Consider the following 22,867-nt stretch of genomic DNA (forward strand, 5'->3'; position numbering starts at 1 on the left):
TGGAACTTGTGTGCAAAATTTAAGGTCATTTCGATTTGTTTTGATATGTTTCGGCATGGGTTTTGAAAGTTCAAAGTTCATTAAGTTTAATTTGAGGTGTAATTCATGGTTTTGATATTGTTATGTGTAATTTGAGGCCTCGAGTACGTCCCTGTTATGTTTTGAGACTTATTGGTATGTTGGAACATGGTCCAGAGGGGCTCGGGTGAGTTTCGGACGGATTTCAGACCATTTTGAGTCATTTTGGTTGAGGCTGGTTTTGGCAGAGAAATAGTGTCATCACACCTGCAGAATCTTAGGCGTAGGTGCGGACAAGGAGTAACAAAAGCGAAAAGTCCAAGCTGGGCAAGTTATCGCAGATACGGAAGTTTCCGTAACTGCGGGAGGGCAGATGTGGGCAATGCTGCGCAGGAGCGGGAAGCCAAGTTGGGCGAGAGCGTCGCAGAAGTGTAAGGTGCATCGCACCTGCGATGTCATAAAAGCGAAGGAACATCCGCAGGTAAGAGTGGTCGGGGCTTGAGTGTTTTTCACAGAAGGGGAGAGTGGGTCACAGAAGCGAGTTGTAGAAGCTGCTCTTGGACCGTACGTACGGACGTGCTGGAGGACTCTATTTATTTCGAGGGTTGTCCATTTTATCACATTTTGGAAATTTGGAGATTGGTTTTTGGCGATTTTGGAGAGGATTTTCACCACATGGATTGGGGTAAGTATTCTTGACTCGATTTTGATTATATTTCATGAATCTATCTTCGAGTTTGGCATTTAGATTATGAATTTTAACGAGGATTTGTGGGGTTTTGTCTAAACTTCCCTAAAGTGAATATTTGAGTTTTCAACATCGATTCAGAGTCGGATTTGAGTGAAATTAATAAGGTTGGACTCGTAATTGAATGGGTTGTCAGATTTTGTGGGTTTTGCTGGGTTTCGAGGTGCGGACCCGGGTTTAACATTTTGGTTGACCTTGAGCAATTGATTAAACATTCGACCTTTATCATTTGGGTTTGTTTTCTTTGGGATTATTTGATGATTTTGAGTTACTTTTGGCTAGTTTCGAGCTGTTTGGAAGTTGATTTACGCGGGATGGAGTTTTTAGAGTGTTGTTTGGCTTGCTAGGTATTGGATTTGGTTTGTTCGACGTAAGTAACATTTCTAAACTTGGAATTGAGGGTAATTATCCCGGTGAACCATGTTATTTGTGATGTGTTGAGGTAACGCACATGCTAGGTGGCGGGTGTGTGGGCATGCACCGGGCTAATCATGATTCAAGTTGACTTTTAGACTAGTACCAGACTTGTTCTGCTATCATATTTTGTTATATCCGTCTTTTTTCCCTACTTGTTTGATTATTTGAGCTGTGATTCATGTTAGAAATCATGTTTAGGCTATGTGCTTATTCGATTGAGACTTAATGAGGCTATTTCTATTGTTTTGAGTTATCTGATTTAGTTGTAGTTATACACTCAGTCATGGTTCTTCATTTGCATATCATATCTCAATCTTTATTCATCATTCATGGTTACATCGCATGTTATTATTGTTTTTCCATATGTGGAGTTGTTGGGCTGAGCGGTATGAGATTGTGAGCCCTTGACACTTGAGAGGTTGATGACTAATGTGGGCCTTAGAGCCGTGTTGAGAGTGTTGTTGTGGATCAGGTTGCACGCCGCAGCAGGCTATATTGGCTTTATCATTATTATTAATTATTATTATTATTATTATTATTATTATTAGTATTATTATTATTATTATTATTATTATTATTATTATTATTATTATTATTATTATTATTATTATTATTATTGTTGTTGTTGTTGTGGATCGGGCTGGATGCCGCATCAGGCCTTATGGGCTTTATTATTATTGTGGATCGAGTTGCGCGCCGTAGTAGGCCTTATTGGCTTTTGATTAGCGCTTGGGTAGGATCCTCCCCTGCGAAGTCTAAGATGCTAGTAGTGAGCGCAGGCACAATGATACATAAACGTGCTTTGGTGAGGAGCTTATGAGTGAGGCACCCGTACAGTGCTCAGTGATTGTGTATGTGATGAAGTGGGCATTGAGACAGGCAGCTTGAGCATGTTGAGGGTGAGAGTACTTGGGGTATCACCGTGAAATCATTCATTTGACATGCATACTTGGCATGTAGGCATAGAGATGTATTTTTCTCATGCTAGACGGTAATGTGGCATTTATGATTGGACATGTATATTTGACATGTAGGCATAGATATGTAAATTCCTCATGCTAGATGGTATATTATAATTGATGATTTGATATGTAGGCATAGAGATGTACTTTCCTCATGCTAATTGGTAAACGGAAATTCTCATCTAGTGTTGTGATTTGGGAATACAATTCTTTTGATAAACTCATGTTTAGTTGTTTTTGGGTCGTGACAAGTTGGTATTAGAGCTCTAGGTTCATAGGTTCTACGAGTCATGAGCAAGTGTTTAGTAGAGTCTTGCGGATCGATATGATGACGTCCATATTTATTTTTGAGAGGCTACCGGGCATATAGGATAAACTTCCCATCTTTCTTTCCTTATCGTGCGGCATGCATTGATTCAGCTTAAGTGTATCTCTTTGAATTCTTTCCACTCACTCGTATGTTATGTGAGCGCTCGATATCAGCTATGCATCAACGTCTTATGATTTCATGGATAAGGTGCGAGGAGTGCTTTCCATGCTTTGGGTAATGGGCCAGTCTAGAGGACTTAAGGCCAGGTTTGGACCGCAGCTCGGGCTCGGTAGTTTCAGTTGGGTAAGCATGTGCCTTTGGACTTATATGTATTGTAGTGTCCCTAGGAGTGGGATTTATGGCTCGGTGAGTGGTTGGATAGCTATATGATGAATATGATGTGACTACGAGATGTGTTCTGATGGATCTGGATGTGACGAGAAGACTTTGCTTGGGATGTGAAAAGGGCTATTAGGTGCTTGATTTCTATCTTAATTTGTTGCACGGTATCGATTTATGAGCGTGTTGAGGGATCTTTCATGTTGTTCATTTGCGGGATGAAGTAGATTTTTATGTTTTGTTGACGATCTTAAACTCAGGAAGATTTAGTGAATGCATAGTGGTTGTGACTATGGTAAGGTGTAGAGAGATGCCAGGTTGAGGCTAAGCATGTAGGTTATCTCCTGCGGGATGATCTGAGGACTGTGTGATTCTAATGATTATTATGTGGAGAGTTTCTTTCTACCTGTGAGTTATATGTGTTGCAATTCGAGTTTGGATCACTTGAGGAGGTTGGCAAGACAATGATTAGTGCCAACCTCCTCAAATGATTGAGGCATTTCTATGATTAGTGATGCGTGGGTTCATGCAGGATTTTGTTAAATTACAGTGCAGGATTATGGCAGTTATGGAATAAGGGTATTGTGGGATATCGAATGTTTTGTTCGATGGCTTCGAGCCAAGTGGGGGAGTCTGTTATCAACGATCATATTGCATGGTTTTATGTTATATTGGTTTCAGTCCGAGGCATATTGAGGACCATTTGTGACCTAAAGAGATTGAATTTGAGAATGACTTTTGCAAGGGGAATGATGGATGCATGACATGTTATACATTATAGGAATACTGTAAATCTTGTAATGATTCGGGCTTGTTATTTGTGGCGGAGGTAGTATGCATGAAGTAGGAATTAACTCGGTGGCTTAAAGATGTGAAGTACTTCTTTAGCTGTTTGGGTGCTACGATGCACAGGTCGTTTGGCTCATTTTGGCGATGCATTTGAGATTATAGTAGGGTGGATGACTCCCAAGAAAGTTCTAACGAGTTCATGATTCATATGTGGTATTTGAGCAATTTTCGAATTTGTAAACGGCTAAGATCTGAAACTTACATTGGATGGTGTCGAGACTTGCAGTATTTATATATCATTGTGGATTCTAAATTTCAATATCAGAAGGATAAAGGAAACAGTTTTAGATTCACATAAAGGTCTCTTCACATGCATTATTTTTGGGTACTTAAGAAGGAATATAATGGCTTAGGAGCTTTAGGACAACGTGGTTTCATGATAGGATCTCTTGTGGTGAGATTTGGTTAAGGATCGTAGTGTACTGGCAAGGAGAAGTGTCATCTTGAGGATAATTCAGAAGAAACTTGGAGAAATAAGACAGCTTGTTAGTAGGTTGGATCAGGACGGTAATGGATATGATCGGTACTTTTGGTTCTTATGATGTGATGAGGCTTTACTGGTGTTTTGTGGCAACACTCTTGGGTTTGGCGACATGTGACACTTAGTTGAGTTAGAGGGGTTCAATTCTGATGGCTTGGTTATGTGCATATGGGTTTCAAAGAGTTCTCGACGGTGTCGACCTCGGCTTGAGATGGATATTCTCTACAGGTATGTGGGGTATGTTGAGTGTTGTGATTTTCTCGCAGATGAGGTCTAGTTATAGGCTTCTGACTCATAGAGAGGGTATATTGTTGGTGCTTTAGAGTTATTGATGAGGTTCTCCTACTTTTCACATGATGGCATAATAGATGCGATGCGACGTGTGGGATTGAGGTTTGCATGTACAAGGTTGCGGTCCAGTGTCGAAGAGAAGGTCATGAGTTCCAGATAGTATGGACGATTTATGATGTCTAGATAAATGCTAGTACTACTTGGTATCACTTGAGAAGGAGGTCCATTTTCGAAAGCGTATTACGTTTTGACTTACAGATGCTTCATTGGTATTGTGGTACTCACCTGGTTGATCGACCACTGATATTCAGATCTTTGCTATGTGGCATGGAAGAATTATAAAACTATTTCTCGTGGGATGATTGTGTATGAGAGATGTGTTAGTTATTCGAGTGGTGGAGTTGGGATCAGATATGGTGATTCATGTGTTCTAGGGATTTGGGAATGGGAGTTTTTCGAGGCAGATTGTTCCTTAGTTGTGGACTGTAAAGGTAAGGCCAAGGTTAGACAACTAATAGTCTGTGTGTTATGGTTATGTTATTGTGGACATTTGAAGGGTTATTTAACTGTTCGTGGATGACTGGAGTCGATTTGGGGGGGCCCATTATTTGGCGCAATGAGGATGCTTATTCTACACCGGGTCGGATTTGTTGACTCAACACTGCTACTATTGAGGGATGTTTTATTCAGTTAGAGTTGAGCTTGTCCGTGTTCTGATATGTTCTATGTGTTACTCTGCTATGATACGATAAGTTATGAGACTGTTGACTATTTGCACACAGGGTGCGTTTTCGTTTGGGCCTTGTGGCGGAATTCGAACAAGATGGTTCTTGGGGTGCTGAGTGGTTGATTGTGCCTTGGTTATGATCTTTTCCTACTTTTGGTATATAGAGCTATCCGTTTATCTATGGTTATGGTCGTACACTTCGTGTGTCCGTTGTTGATTTGTGTATGGTTTTTCATTTTGAGCATTATGGCTTGAGGTATTTCATGTGGACCAGGTATAAATAGGGTCACGTATTGCAGTGGAGCTATGTTGGGATACGATCCTTTGGGTAGATTTCCTGTCTTGGTTCAACTTTGTGTGATGGGTTTATAGCATTTCGCTCGTGGTGGTATCTATTGAGCCTGCGAGACGACTCTCTCATTTGAGTCATTTTCCATTTTTGGGTACATTTGAATTATTGCTTATTGTTGCATGGATTGCACAGTTTGTGGATTGAGGTTGTATTGGTGAGGAATGTCAGTAGAGTAGTTGTATTTGATGAGATGAGGCAGTGGACCTAGGATGGGTGCTATCAGATTTGATTATGGCATGTTCGGAAGAATAATGTCACTAGTCAGCTTAGAATTGGGTTATGGTTCTTGTTTGGCGAGAGAGCTCCACGACTTGTGGATTCGATGGGTGGTTATGAGTCTCTGTATGTTTCTTTCATTATTGGCAATGAACAAAGGTTTAGAACAAGGTGTTATTTGATATGAGATTTGTTACCGATACCGGGTTTGCTATTAGGTAGCTACTATGATCGAAAAGTATTGCTATGAGTAAGTGAGTTACGTGGTATATCATGTGATTACATCTTGGGTTATGGTTATGGATTGATATGGCTTGTTCATGCTTATATAGTGTATAGATATGAGAATCAGACATTGTAATGGATTCCGGATATTGGGGGTTTCATTCCAAGGTTTATGGACTAAGGTTGAAGGAAGAATCTTCGGTTATGTTGAATTGAAGGACATATTTGGATTGGGGTGACATGGGATCACCCCGGGTATGTACATGGTAAGATTACACAATGATTTGATATCTTTGGAACATAGATTGGCACGTTCGAGAACAAATGTATGTTTAAGTGGGGGAGAATGTAATGACCCGACCAGTCATTTTGAGCATTCGCACTTCGTTTAGTGGTTTGAGGGCATGAGTAGCTCTATATGATGTATTATGACTTGTGTGTATCGTCGGTTTTGGTTTCCGGGGGATTCAGAATTTATTTGGGAGGACGATTCTCATTTTAGAAGCTTTAAGTTGAAAGAGTTGACCAAGTTGACTTTTATGTATTTGACCCCGGATTGGAGTTTTTCTGGTTCCGTTAGGCCCAGATGGTGATTTTGGCGCTAATTAGCAAAAGTTCACAATTTGAAGGTTTGAAACATTCATAAGTTTGAACGGGAGTTAACTTTGATGGTATTGGGTTCGGATTGTTGTTCCGAGAGTTGGAATAGGTTCGTTATGTGATTTGGAACTTATGTGCAAAATTTGAGGTCATTTTGAGTTGATTTTATATGTTTCGGCACTAGTTTTGGAAGTTGAAAGTTCAAAAATTCATTAAATTTGATTTGAGGTGTGATTCATGGTTTTGATAATGTTATGTGTAATTTAAGGACACGAGTAGGTCCGTGTTATGTTTTGGGACTTGTTGGTATGTTCGGACGGGGTCCCAAGGAGCTCAAGTGAGTTTCAGACAGGTTTCGCAAAATTTTGAGTCATGTTAGTTGAGGCTAATTGGGGCAGAGAACTGGTGTCATCGCACCTGCAGAATCTTGGGTGCAGGTAGGGATCCGCAAATGCGGATAAGGAGGCGCAGAAGCAAAAAGGCTAAGTTGGGCAAGTTATCACAGATGCAGAAGTTTTGCGCATCTGCGCAAGATGCGGGCGATGCTGAGTAGGAGCGGGAAGGCAGGCTGGGTGAGAGCTTCGCAGAAGCATAAGGTGCATCGCACCTACGATAAGTATGGATTTTAACCACTTATTAGTACCTTCTTGTTTTAGTTTTAGTCCAAAATTAGTGACTTTTGTTTCCAAATCTAATGAAATTGTGTGAATTGCAGGCATATTGGAGGATTGGCACTCAATGAAGAAATCTAACTCAAAAAAGAGTAGTCCAGCTTAACAAGGATAAAAGGAGAAATGCAAGCAGAATGCGGGCAAAAGTAATTCTGCAGCCGCAGATGATAATGCGGTCCGCAAAAATAGAAGTGATGTCGTAGATGATGCCTTGAAGCCTCTGAGGAGTTTTGTAGAAGCGTCGTCCGCACACCAAATTGTGCGGACCCAAAAGCTGGTCGCACTAATAAAGTTTGATAAGTTTAGAGAAGGTGCAGAAGACAAAGTGTGAAGCCTCTTGAGAATGTAGTAAGCAATCAAAATGTGCGGCCGCCGCAGAAGTTGAAGTGCAGCTGCAGTGATAATTGTGCGGCCGCAGATTTCCTCCTAATGCAAAATCAGAAGAAAAGTGTGGTCCGCACATGGATTTGTGCCACCGCAGAACCTCCCGAAGGGCATTTTTGTCAGAAAAATTCTGGACACTATAAATAGACGGGAATTACTTTTTTAGGGCAACTTTTGTATTCCTAGTAGCTGTAGCAGTTATATTTTACCTTTTTGGGAAAGTTATGATCAAAATTGGAGAAGACCCACTACTTTTATCTTTCAATTGTAGTTTATGTTGCGAATTACTTCTTCTATTTTGTTTTCTATGTCTTCAAGCATGAGTAGCTAGATTTTATCTGGGTTGTGACCCAACCCTAGTGTGTAAAACTTATGGGTTGTTAATATTAATTCTTGTTTATGACTGCGTGTTTGTTATTTAGCCTTCTTTATGCTTTATATCTAGAATTAATAGTTGCAAACGTTGATTCATGCCTATTTGACTTAGTTTTTACTTGAGAATAAGGAACCTAGTCTAGGAAAACTTGTCTAACAAGAAATTAAGCTAATTAAGGTTTTGGCTAGTTTGATTAAAGGGTTTGAACTAGAGATCGAGAAAACCCGACATGGATTCATATCAATTGCTTAGATTGCTACCCATTTGGTCTTGAGAAAACTAATTTGGTCATAACCACTCTATGACCGGGAGGTATTGAGTGGGTACTTGAGAATTGAGAGTCATAATATACCCTGATCTACCAAATAAGCATTAACTTAGTATACCCATTAGGTTCACACCTAGGTGAAGGTTACATCCCTAGGCTTTTCCTCAATTGATAAAAACACCAAGAACAATTTACTCTCTAGTTGCTTTTACTTAGTCTAATTTCTTAGTGTTAAATTAGATAACAATTATCCTCTTGTTTGGGAGTATAATTTAGCTATTTCACGATCTCCCTTCAAGTATTTACCTTAATACCGATAATAAACTCCCTGAGAAATTTGACCTCGACTTACGTTGGATATTATAATTGCACAGACTGTTACCTACTTATTATTGAGTGTGGACTGGACGTGATCAACATGCGAGGTCACAGAAGCAGAGGAAAGTCCACAGGTACGAGTGGTCGGGGCCTGAGTGTTTTTCGCAGAAGCGAAGAGTGTTGCAGAAGCGGAAGTGTTGGCAGACTCTATTTATTTCGAGGGTTGTCCATTTTATCACATGTTGGAGAAGATTTTCACCACATAAATTGGGGTAAGTATTCTTGACTCGGTTTTTATTATATTTCATGAATCTATCTTCGATTATGACATTTGGATTATGAATTTTAAAGAGGATTTGGGGGGGGGGGGGGGGGGTGTTGTCTAAACTTTCCTAAAGTGGATATTTGAGTTTTGAACATCGATTCGGACTCCGATTTGAGTGAAATTAGTATGGATGGACTCGTAATTGAATGGGTTGTCGAATTTTATAGGTTTTACCGGGTTCTGAGGTGCGGGTTCGGGTTTGACATTTTGGTTGACCTTGAGAATTTGATTAAAGATTCGACCTTTATCGTTTGGGTTTGTTTCCTTTGGTATTATTTGATGATTTTGAGTTGCTTTTGGCGTTTTGAGTTGTTTGGAGGTTGATTTGCGTGGGATGTCACTTCTACAGTGTTGTTTGGCTTGATCAGTATTAGATTTGGCTTGTTCAAGGATGGTAACATTTCTAAACTTTAAATTGAGGGTAATTATCCCCGTGAACCATGTTATTTGTGATGTATTGAGGTGATGCACATGCTAGGTAACAGGCGTGTGGGTGTGCACTGGGGTAATCATGATTCAAGTTGACTTTTACACTAGTACCAGACTTGTTCTGTTTGATTATTTGAGCGGTGATTTATGTTAGAAATCATGTTTAGGCTATGTCCTTATTCAATTTTGAGAACTAATAAGGCTATTTCTGTTGTTTTAAGTTATCTGATTTAGCTGTAATTATACACTCAGTCATGGTTCTTTATTTGCATATCATATCTCAGTCTTTGTTCATCATTCATGGTTACATCGCATGTTATCATTGTTTTCCATATGTGGAGTTGTTGGGCTGAGTGGTATATGATATTGAGCCCTTGAGACTTGAGAGCTTGACAACTGAGGTGGGCCTTAGAGCCTTGTTGAGAGTGTTGTTGTGGATCGGGTTGCATGCCGCAACAGGCTATACTAATTTTACTATCATTGTTATTAATATTATTGCGGATCAGGTTACACCGCATCAGGCCTTATGGGCTTTATTATTATTGTGGATCGAGTTGCATGCCGCAGTAGGTCTTATTGGCTTTTAATTATTGCTTGGGCAGGATCCTCCCCTCCGGAGTCTGACATACTAGCAGCGAGCGCAGGCACAGTGATAACACGTTCTTTGGTGAGGGGCTTTTGAGTTAGGCACTCGTACAGTGCTGAGTCATTGTGTGTGCGATGAAGTGGGCATTGAGATAGGCAGCTTGAGTATGTTGAGGATGACAGTACCTGGGAATATCACCGTGAAATCATTCATTTGACATGCATACTTTGCATGTAGGCATAGAGATGCATTTTTCTCATGCAAGACAGTAATGTGGCATTTATGATTGGACATGTATACTTAACATGGAGGCATAGAGATGTAAATTCCTTATGCTAAACGGTATATTATAATTGATGACTTGACATGTAGGCATAGAGATGTACTTTTCTCATGCTAATTGGTAAACAGAAATTCTCATCTGGTGTTGTGAATTGGGAATACGGTTCTTTCGATAAACTCATGTTTAGTTGTTTTTTATTGTTGAGGTTTGGAATTGACTGTTTTACTTAAAAAGCATACCTACTTTCCCGTAACTGTGAACAAGCTTAGCATATATCCCATGAGTTATTTACCTTTGTTGTTCTCATTATATAATCACAAGTTGTTATTGGCTATTGGTATTGGATTCTGAACGTCTTCCCAGCTGGTCACTACTTTTAACGTGAGATTAGGTTTGTTACTTATTTCGTACATGGGATCGGTTGTATTTATACTACACTTCTGCACCTTGTGTGCAGATCTTGGAGCTGATGTTGCTGTGTATGGCAGGAGCTGGCATTGAAGATATACCTGCGTTCCAATTATAGCTGCCACTTGTCTTTGGCAGCTTTAGATTTGTAAATCTGTTTATGTATATTTCGAACAGATGATGTATTTATTTCATACCAGCTTTCTAACTCCTAAATCTTAGAAGCTCATGACTTGTACTACCAGTCCTTAGAGAATTGTAAAAAATTCAGTTATTTCACCTTTTGACTCTTAATTTTATCACCAAATTATGTTTACTGTTATTTAGCTTATCTAGCGGGTTAGGTTAGTACCATAATGACTAGTTGGATTTTGGGTCGTGACGGCAATCATCTTCAAAAACTAGATTACCTAAGCCACTACCAATTTTACTTAATGCTTCCATGTTCCAGCAATTCAATGGCAAATTTGGTAGCTTCACCCATAGAGGAATGATCCTCAACACGTTTTCGAAAATTGAAGTTTGCCTCCTATTCTTTGATGGTAATCAATTTAATTGCACGGTTGTCTAGTCCCCACGGTGGGCGCCAAGCTATTTACTTGTAAAATGGTACAATTGAATTTATATGTGGTTCGTAGACAAGTGAACTAATTTGATCCTGAAATAATGCAATAATTGAAGAAATATACAATACTTAGCCTTAAAATGTAGATGAAACAACAGAGATGACAGTTCTGGGAACAAGGTTTCCGGGCACAACAATGATTAGATCAAAAAGCGGGAAAGTAAGATTGTATTAAGCTTTGTATAGAATGCAGTGTAAGTTTAGCCAGGCAATTTTTGTCATTTACAATGATAACTTGACTCGCTATTTATAGTTGTGTCTAGGGAACGAGGTCCTAGGATCGTGCCCTCATTCAATGTCAATTATGAGGGTCATTGATGAAGATGTAACGGTGAACATAAATGCCAAATTTTCTGTAACGGGTCATCGCTCTAAATGCAGCAAAATATTCCTTATTAAATGCTACCGGGTGCAAAGCATTTAATACACATTTATGAACGTTATCCCTTTCGGTGACAAGCGAAATTGCTACGTTTGGTCTTCGGCCATCTCCGTCTTGGGTTCCACATGTCTTTCCTTTGATGACCACATGTCATATCATATTTTACCCAATACAGATAATCCACCTGCTTTCCGGTGACATAACTTCGTGTTATCGGGAAGTTGGTAGAAACACTCTTTTGGCGGGAATTACTATAACTCCCTCTGAAGGCTTTTGACGGTTGATTAGACGCACGTCTCTCCGCATTTAATGCCCCGAACACGCGTCATCCCACGATTCAGCACAGTTTTTTTCGATTATCGAGGTAATTATGGCCATAAATTTAGCCGCCAAAATTTTACTTATACGCATCATTCTTTTCCTTTGCACTTCATAATTTCTCGAACTTCGGATTTGTATCTTTGTTCTCCATCCTTTCTCTAATTCTCTTCAAACAAAAACCTTTTCCTTCTTCTTATTCAATGGCTTCTTCTTCCAAGCGTGCTGGTTCTTCAAAGAACAAGAACAAAGACGAGGACTATGCTCCTCCAACGGTAGGTTCCATCACCCCTAGAAGACTCGGTACCACAAAAGGACTTTGAAGAGAAATTCCCTACTGCTAACCCTCGTACATGGGATGTTAGTAGGTACCCTTCTTCTATTCATCCTTCCAATATTTTTGTTGTGAAGGAAGACTGCCGCTACCATGAGTTGGATATCATTACTCGTGATCTATCGGAGTGAGTGACCCTTCCCAAAGAAGGTTTTACATAATTTTACATGTATCCCTTTACTTTGGGTGCGTTTTCTTTGAGTGGAGAGCTTGATTCCGTGATTGCAGAGTTTTTCCTTCGCTACCAGGTGTGTTTGGCACAAGTCTTTCAGTTCGGAGGAGGGTCGCTTGCCTTCGACACTTTTGCTAGTAGAGTGGAGAAGAGCTAACATTAGCTTGTATGATGAATCTCTACTCCCCCAAAATTTTCCATGGGGGTATGATAAACCTCTGCAAACATGGTTACCATGCTCTGTCAACTAGCATGGATGATGATAACGACTGTGGGTGGATGGAACGGTTCGTTTTAGTTGCCACCAATAATATCATTCCGACAACGGCTTCATCCTTTCCGGCCGCTTGGGACCGCACTCGTAAGATCTTTATTTAATATATTTTCTTTCACTAAATACTCTTCGATGGCCGTATATACTTTTCACCCTTCGTATGTTTCAATAACTCAATGGATCCCACCGGTGGTTGAAGGCTTGGACCAGAAGGTTCAGAAGATCTTGGACGTCATGACGCCTGAAACTTGTTTGTGAAAAGAACTGGCCCTTAACTATGGGTGGAAGGTCAAAAATCATGGTAATTGTAACTTACCTTGATTCCTTTATTTTTTGTATATGGAGAACTTGGTCGAACCTTCTACCTTGTTCACGAAATTAGGTCTACCTGCGGGATCTATTATTGTCTCTGAGGAGGACGTCTTGGTTGATCTTGCTGATACAGTGAGGCTGCTTCAGGAGGCACTTACTCGAACAGGTATCTTCGGGCCTGTTTTGGGCGGAAACATGTCTTTACGGAGTCCCCGTCCAGAGGATAAACAACCGAAGAGAAGGCATTCCTCCGCGGCCGGGGAAAAGAATAAGAGGGAAAAACGGATGCCCCTGAGTCATCACCGGTGGCGATGGTGACATGTCCTCCTTCTGGACCGGTCATAGACACTGAGATGATTGATGATGATGAAAAAGCTAGTGATGAGGGAGCTTCTCTACGTAGAAAGCGACGATCCTCATCATCTTAATAGGATGATCGACCTATTGAGACATTTACACAAATCGGGGACGATGTCTCGGCACTTTGGGGATAATTTGATTTGGTAGAAAATGCCAATTCCCATTTTTGGTCCTTTAGTGCTATGTCTGGTACTGCGGGGCTGATTATCGGATCCCTGTTATCTTTGGTTGGCGAGCATCCATCCACCAACACTGCATTTGATGTAACTGCTTGTCACCCTTCGACTGCATCAACTTTATCTCCATATTCACCAACACCAGCAACTACTACATCATCTCCGCCGGCCGTATCTGACCATGGAGAGGGTGTTCCTCTTCCCTAGTCCCCAGTTCATGGGAATTTGGGGCAAAATTATGATGTCCCTTCTGAAGAACCACAAAGAATGAGGAACGTTACTCTTTTGGTCTCTACCGTATGTAACTTGCTATCCCGACCGGTGGAGCTTGCTAATTATCTGAAGCCTTTGGCTTCAGAGAAAGACTAGGAAAAGATTCTAGCACTCTCGGGGGAGTGTTTGTTGAACAATTCCATGCACAATACCGTAGCGGTGCGTTTCTTTTTTCCTATGTTATTTCTTCTACTTTTGCATGAATGCATTCTAAGTTTTACTTCTTGTTTTGTATGCCAACTTTCTTGCTTCTGAGGGCCTTCAGAGGTTGATTCGTGAGAAGGAGGAACTTACTTCTGAACGGAATCAGCTATTAGTGGAACGGGACCAAACTATTCCCCGCCTCTCGAAATTGGAAACCAAAGCTACTGAGGTCGTTGTTTTGGAGGCTCGTTTGCAGCAAAGCGAGCAAGAAGTGATAACGCTTAGCCAAGAAATTGGTCCGCTGAGGGTTAGATTTGATGAAGCCAAGGCCAAATGGGCTGAAGTTCAGGACGTTGTTCTTGCTGCAACTGAGCGTGAGACTGCTACTACCGAAAAGCTGACTGACTTAGAAGCAGCCTTGAATTCCAAAATCGAAGAGCTTGCTGCTGTGAGGTCGAAACATGACCAGTTAGAACAAAAGTACAGAAAAACTATCAAGCATAATAGGCTCTTTAGTTCAACTGTTTGCGACCTTGATGTCAGCCTCAAATCTGCTAGGTCTGCCTGGGAAAACCCTTTTGCCGAGGTAACTATTTACCCGTAAAATGGTACCGTTGAATTGATACGAGGTTTCTAGACAAGTGAACTAGTCTGATCATGAAATAATGTAATAATTGAAGAAATGTACAATACTTAGCCTTAAAATGTAGATGAAACAGCAGAGATGATAGTTCCGGGAACAAGGTTTCCGGGCACAGCAATGATGAGATCCAAAAGTGGGAAAGTAAGATTGTATTAAGATTTGTATAAAATGCAGTGTAAGTTTAGCCAGAAAATTCGTATCCTTTACTATGATTACTGGGATCACTATTTATTACTGTGTCTAGGAAAAGAGGTTCTAGGATCGTGCCCTCCTTTAATGTCAATTATGAGGGTCATTGATGAAGATGTAACGATGAACATAAATGCCAAATTCTTTGTAACCGGCTCGTCGCTCTTAATGCTGCAGAATATTCCTTATTAAATGCTACCGGGCGCAGAGCATTTAATACACCTTTATGAACGTTATCCTTTCTGGTGACAAGCAGAATAGTTGCGTTCGGTCTTCGACCATCCCCGTCTTGGGTTCCACGTGTCTTTCCTTTAGATGACCACGTGTCATATCATATTTCAGCCTATACAGATAGTCCCCCTGCTTTCCGGTGACATAACTTTGTGTTACCGGGAAGTTGGTAGAAACACTCTTTTGGCGGGAATTACCATAACTCTCTCTGAAGGCTTCTAACGCTTGATTAGATGCACGTCTCTCCGTATTTAATACCCCAATCATGCGTCATCCCACGATTCAGCACAGCTTCTGCCGATTATCGAGGTAATCTTGGCCATAAATTTAGCCGCCAAAATTTTACTTATACGCATCATTCTTTTACTTTGCACTTCATAATTTCTCGAACTTCGAATTTGCATCTTTGTTCTCCATCCTTTCTCTAATTCTCTTCAAACAAAAACCTTTTCCTTCTTCTTATTCAATGGCTTCTTCATCCAAGCGTGTCGGTTCTTCAAAGAACAAAAACAAAGCCGAAGACTCTACTCCTCCAATGGTGGGTTCCATCATCCCAAGAAGACTTAGTACTACAAAGGACTTTGAAGAGAAATTCCCTACTGCTAACCCTCGTACATGGGCTGTTAGGAGGCACCCTTCTTGTATTCGTCCTTCCAGTATTCTTGCTGTGAAGGAAGACTGTCGCTGCCATGAGTTGGATATCATTGCTCCTGATCTATCGGAGCGAGTGACCCTTCCCAAGAAAGGTTTTACATACTTTTACATGTAACCCTTTACTTTGGGTGCGTTTTCTTTGAATGGAGAGTTTGATTCCGTTATTGCGGAGTTTTTCCTTCGCTACCAAGTATGTTAGGCACAGGTAAGTCCTTCAGTGAGGAGGACGGTCGCCTTCCTTCGACACTTGTACCAGGAGACTCTACTCCCCAAAAATATTTCATGGGGGTATGATAAACCTCTGCAAACATGGTCACAATGCTCTGTTGACTAGCATGGATGATGATAATGACCATGGGTGGACGGAACGGTTCGTTGCAGTTGCCACCAATAATATCATTCCGATAACGGCTTCATCCTTTCCGGCCGCTTGGAACCGTACTCGTAAGATATTTATTTAATATATTTTCTTTTGACTAAATATTCTTCTATGGTCGTATCAACTCTTCACCCTTCGCATGTTTCAGCAACTCGATGGATCCCACCGGCGGTGGAAGGCTTGGACCGGTGGGTTCAGAAGATCTTGGACGTCACGACGCCCAAAACTCGTTTGTGGAAAGAACTAGCCCTTAAATATGTGTGGAAGGCCAAAAATCATGGTAATTTTAACTTACCTTGCTTCCATTCGTTTTTGTATATGGAGAACTTGGTCGAACCCTTCTGATTTGTTCACGAAATTAGGTCTACCTCCGGGCTCTGTTGTTGTCCCTGAGGAGGACGTCTTGGTTAATCCTGCGATACTTACTTGAACAGGTATCTCCAGGCCTATTTCAGGTGCAAACATTTCTTTACGGAGTCCCCGACCGGAGGATAAATAACGAGAGAAGACATTCCTCCGCGGCGGGAAAAGAATAAGAGGGCAAAGATTGATGGCCCCGAGTCATCTCCGGTGGCGATGGTGACTAGTCCTCCTTCCGGGCTGGTCATAGACACCGTGATGATTGATGATGATGAAGAAGCTAGTGATGAGGGAGCTTCTCTACATAGAAGGCAAAGATCCTCATCATCTCAACACGATGCTCGACCTATTGAGACAGTTACACCACCCGGGGACGATGTCTCGGCACTTTGGGGAGAATTTGATTTGGTAGATAATGCCAACTCCCATTTTCAGTCCCCAAGTGCTATGTCCGGTACTGCGGGGCTGAGTACTGGATCCTTGCCGTCTTTGGTTGGCGAGCATCCATCTACCAGCACTGCATTTGATGCAACTACTTCTCACCCTTTGACTCCATCAGCTTTATCTCCACCTTCACCAACACCAGCAACTACTACATCATTTATACCTTCATCCACTCTTCTACCAGCAACTGCTACATCATTTCCACCTTCATCCACTCTTCCACCAGCAACTGCTACATCATCTTCGTTGGCCGCACCTGCCCATGGAGAGGGTGTTCCTCTTCCCCAGTCCCCAGTTTATGGGAATTTGGGGCAAAATTATGCTGCCCTTTCTGAAGATCCACAAAGGAGGAGGAACGTTACTCTTTCAGTCTCTACCATATGCAAATTGCTATCTCGGCCGGTGGATCTTGCTAATTATCTGAAGCCTTTGGCTTCAGAGAAAGACTGGGAAAAGATTCAAGCACTCTCGGGGAGTGTTTGTTGAATAATGCCATGCACAATGTCGCAACGGTGTGTTCCTTTCTTCCTTTGTTATTTCTTCTACTTTTGTATGAATGCATTCTAACTTTTACTTCTTGTTTTGTAGGTCAACTTTCTTTCTTATGAGGGCCTTCATAGGTTGATTCGTGAGAAGGAGGAACTTACTTCTGAACGGAATCAGCTTTTGGTGGAACGGGACCAAAATGTTCTCCGCCTCTAGGAACTAGAAACCAAAGCTACTGAGGTCGTTGTTTTGGAGGTTCGTTTGGATCAAAGCGAGCAAGAAGTGATAACCCTTAGCAAAGATATTGGCCCGCCGAGGGTTAGATTTGATGAAGCCAAGGCCAAATGCGCTGAAGTCCAGGACGTCGTTCTTGCTTCAACCGAGCGCGAGGTTGCTCTTGCCGAAAAAGTTACTGACTTAGAAGTGGCCTTGAACTCCAAAATCGAAGAGCTTGCTGCTGCGAGGGCAAAACATGCCCAGTTCGAACATAAGTACATGAAAACAATCGAGCATAATAGTCTCTTTAGTTCAACTGTCCGCGACCTTGAGGTCAGCCTCAAATTTGCTAGGTCCGCCCATGAAAACCTTTATGCCGAGGTAACCCAACTCAAAGAAGAACTCAAGTGCCGAGAGGCTTCCCTCGTTGTTGAAAAAACTTACTCTATGTACAGCATGAGGAGAAAAACCTTGGAAGAGGCCAACGCTGGTGTCATTGACTTTGATGCCAAAATTGCTAATGCACGCGAGCTTGAGTTAGCTGATAAAGTGGACTCCCATCGAGGTTTGATGTACTTGGCCCTTCTGGTTCTGGTTCTGAGTTTTCGGGAACTGAAGAAAAATCGGAAGATGATGATGCTGAAGGCCAAACTGATGAAAATGTTGAGCCATCGGTGGACCCACCTACTTCTCCCACGGATGCGGACATTTCTCTTCCTCCAGGTTCCGGAGACACTGCAGTTTAGCTTTCTTTTCTTTTTCCCATTTTGTACTTTTACTGTTTTTGGCACGTTCTTGTAAATAAAGACATATTTTTTCTCAAGTATTGTTTGAGTCTTTCTTTCGTTTGAATATCCATGTAAGTCATTAACCTTTTCATTTTCTTAAGAATTCTGCGCACGTTTTTCTATTAGCGATTTACTATGTGTAGCCTCGGGTGCATTTTTCTCGAAGCACTTTGGTTCTGAGCATTATCCCTTTTACGTTAGGGTTTCTATAAGTATTTGCGCAAGTTTAATTTTTGCGTCCTTTCGTGTATGTCTTTGGGTGCATTTTTCCTCGAAGGCATTTTGATTCCGGGCACAAATTCTTCCGAAACCAACCCTTTAACGCGAGGGTTTTTATAAGAGAAGGCCCTCTTATGTTTACGGTTCTCTTGAAGAGGACATCTCTTGTTCATTACGGCACTAACATTTGAAGTACTTGTTTAACTTTCAAATAACAAAGTTAGTTCATCGTTCAAACAAGAAACAAGATAAAAATAAAAGAATTTCATTTCATATAATTCCTTCTATTTTCAAAAGTACACAAGCATTTATTATGCTAAACAACTTGTGGCTAGCATTTATTATGCTAAAAAGAAATTGCCATTACTTGTGGCTATCTTGTACAATTTGTTTCTATGGGGCTGGCTGCGTAGTCCCCAGTCTCGATGATGCATTTGGTTTCTGGAATATTTTTTCCTGGTTGACGTGGGAGTCAATGTTGTCGTATCCTTATATCATCCCCCCCCCCCCCCCCCCGCTAATGTTTGAATGCGAAGAATGCAAATTTGAACACTGAAAGTCTTGTGCCTTCAAAGATTCCACCAATGAATTGCTAGATAATCCTTAACTCGGCAACATACCTTACTTCCCCTTAGGAATCCATGCTGTCGAGCGAAAGAATATCTAACAATCCTCTAGTGGTTTGTGCTCGTGAATGGCCGGGTAACCTCTGTTCGGTAGCAAACTTAACTTCCCAGTGTGGCCGGGTAACCTCTTCCGGTTGGTGTACTAGTGGTGCGTAGCATTGGCACTTATCACCTTTTTGAACGAAGTCTTTAGCGTCTTATTCCATGCGAGGCCAGTAATATCATGCCCGTACCAACTTCAGCACCAAATAATTTGTGCCCGAGTTATTGCCGCATATCCCTTCGTGGACTTCTCTCATGACACAATTAGCTTTTGACGCTCCTAAGAACCAGGCCATGGGACCTTGAAGGATTTTCTATATATAATTGGCATCTCTTGAAGCTATAACGTGCAGCTTTGGCGCGTAACGCCCATGATGCTTTGGTGTCTTCAGGCAACTTCCCGTGCTCGAGATAGTCGATTATTTCATTTCTCCAGTCCCAGACCAGACTAGTCGAATTTACCTCATAGTAACCATCTATCTCCATAATTGAGTTCATCAGTTGCACTACCGTCCCTGACTCCGATCCCTTTATTTTCGTCGATGATCCTAAGTTTGCTAATGCATTCGCTTATGCGTTATCCTCCCTCGGGATATGAGTAATTGACCACTCCCGGAATCGTGCCAAAAGAGCCTGGACCTTTACCACGTATTGTTGCATACGTTCATCTTTGGTATCGAAGATCCCGTAGACCTGATTTACCACCTGCTGCGAGTCACATTAGATTTCAATAACCTCAGAATCAAGTCCCCGGGCCAATTCGAGCCCTGCAATCAAAGCTTCATACTATGCTTCATTGTTAGTTAAAAGGATCATTCTGATGGCTTGCCTTAAGGTTTCCCCCGAAGGCGTGATTAAGACTATTCCGAGACCGGGCCCTTTTATGTTGGAAGCTCCGTCCGTAAATAAGGTCCAAATACCTTATGTCAATTCCGACACCATTACTGCCTCCTTGGTTTCCAGAGGCAGTAGTCCCGTACTGAAATCGGCCACGAAGTCAACCAAGACTTGCGACATAATTGCATTCCTTGGTTTATATTCTATGTCAAACTCACTCATTTCGACGGCCCATTTGGCCAATCTGCCCGAGAGCTCGAGTTTATGGAGGATGTTCCGCAAAGGAAAACTAGTCACCACAGCTATCAGGTGGCATTGGAAATAGGGCCTCAGCTTCCGAGCGGCGACTACGAGAGCTAAGGCCATTTTTTCCAAATGTGGGTAGCGAGTTTCTGCTCCAGTTAAAATTTTGCTTACCTAATAAATGGGAAATTGCGTACCTTCATCTTCCCGAACTAAAACCGTACTTACCAAAACTTCTGAAACCGTGAGGTAGACTAGCAATGTTTCACCTTCTTTTTGTTTTGAGAGCAATGGAGGACTTGATAAGTACTTCTTCAGGTTCCTCAGACCCTCCTGGCACTCTGGTGTCTATTCGAAATTGTTTTTCTTTTTGAGCAGTGTGAAGAAGCGATGACATTTTTTCGATGACCAAGAAATGAACCTGGTCAAAGCTGCTAATCTTCCTGTGAGCCTTTGGACTTCTTTTACATTCGACAATTGATCCGGGATATCCTCTAAGGCCATGAATTTGTCGAGGTATGCCTCAATTCCCCTTTGTGAGAACAGAAATCCTAGAACCTTACCAGAACTGACCCCGAACGTGCACTTCTCGGGATTAAGTTTCATGTTGTGCTTCCTCAGGATGTCGAATGTTTCTTGCTAATGCTTAAGGTGGTCACCTGCATTCAAAGACTTAATGAGCATATCGTCTATATAAACTTCCATAGTCTTTCCTATTTGCTTTTCAAATATCTTATTTACGAGTCGTTGATAAGTGGCTCCACCGTTTTTCAACCCGAAGGGCATCACATTGTAACAATATGTACCAAAATTTGTTATAAACGAAGTCTTTCCTTGATCTTTCGTGTTCATCTTGATTTGGTTGTACCCGAAATAAGCATCGAGGAAACACATTAACTCGTGCACAACTGTGACATCAATAATTTGATCGATATTGGCATTGGGAACGAGTCTTTTAGGCACGCCTTATTAAGGTCTTTATAGTCTACAAACATGCAAAATTTATTATTTTTCTTAGGAACTACTACTACATTGTCTAGTCAGTCCGGATATCTTACCTCTCGGATCGAACCGATATTAAGAAAGCGGGTTGCCTCTTCTTTGACGAATTTATTCCTGGCCTCGGCAATATGGCGTTTCTTTTGTCTTATCGGAGGTACGTTGGGATCCAAACTCAGCTTGTGCATGGCTACTTCAGTCAGGATACCTATCATATCCTCGTGCGACCATGCAAAACAATCGACATTAAATTTAAGGAATTCAATAAAACCAGACTTGAGCTCCAGGTGCAATCCTGTCCCCAAATGGAATTTTCTTTCTACGAATTCTTCGAACAATGCAACTTGCTCTAGTTCCTCCATCGTGGACTTCGTTGCGTCAGTATCTTATGGAACTTAGAAATATCTCGGCAGCTGATAATATTGTGACGACTCTGCTCCCCGGTTAACTTCTTCTAGCTTGGGAGTAGGTGTTGGTTCCTCTAATTTCTATCTCGTGTGCTCCTTTCCTTTGCTACTGGAAACTGAAATTGCATTCATCTTCCTTGCTTCCCGTTGATCACCTCTTATCTGCTTGATTCCTTCAAGCGTTGGAAACTTCAGCAATTGGTGATATGTTGAGGGGTACGAATTTCATCTCGTGTCACCATGGCCTTCCCAAGATGATATTGGATCCCATGTCACCATCTACTACTTCGAAGAGAGTTTTTTCATTACTCCTTCAACGTTCGTGAGCAGCAAAATCTCTCCTCGGGTCGTCACGCTCGCAAGGTTGAATCTAGCGAGGAACTTTGTTGCCGGAATAATGCTTCTGATGGGTTTAGCTTACTCCAATACTCTCTATAGTATGATATTAGCCGAACTTCCTGGATGCACTAGAACACGTTTAATCTTAAAATTCAACACATTTAAAGAAATTACCAGTGCATCGTTGTATGGTAACAACAATCCGTCTGCGTCCTCCTCAGTGAAAGTGATATTGTCTTCCCGAAGTCTTTTACTATGAGTTATTGATACTTCGTCTTCTTCGCTGCCAAAAAGGTGACCGTGTTAATCTCATTCCCTCTGAAGATCATATTGATCATTTGGCGTGGGGGTTCTTCTCCTGCTTTCGAAGATGCCGCATTGTCTCTGTTACGACCATAATTGTTCTTAGCTCGGTCACTCAAGAATTCTCTAAGGTGACCATTCTTCAATAGTGTTGCCACCTCTTCCCGGAGGTGTCGGCAGTCCCATGTTCGGTGGTCGTTCGTTCTATGGTATTCACACTATAAGTTGGGATCACTCTAGCTGGAATCGGATCTCATAAGTCTAGAGAATCGTACCTCTTTAATGTTTCTCATGACTGACACCAACTCCACTATAATAACATTGAAGTTATATTCCGATAACTTGGGATAAGAAGGAACCCGAGACCCCGACCTCTCTTTATCCAGAAGTGATCTATTGTTTCGACCACGATCGGTCCCTCTGTCAACGATGAACTTCTTTGCTGTCCGAAAGTTTCTGCCACAGCCTTTAATCCGCTCGTAAGGCAAAAATCGGCCCCTTGAAGTCCG

The sequence above is a fragment of the Nicotiana tabacum genome, chromosome 19, assembly GCF_000715075.1.
Source record: "Nicotiana tabacum cultivar K326 chromosome 19, ASM71507v2, whole genome shotgun sequence".
Classification (NCBI taxonomy): Eukaryota; Viridiplantae; Streptophyta; class Magnoliopsida; order Solanales; family Solanaceae; genus Nicotiana; species Nicotiana tabacum.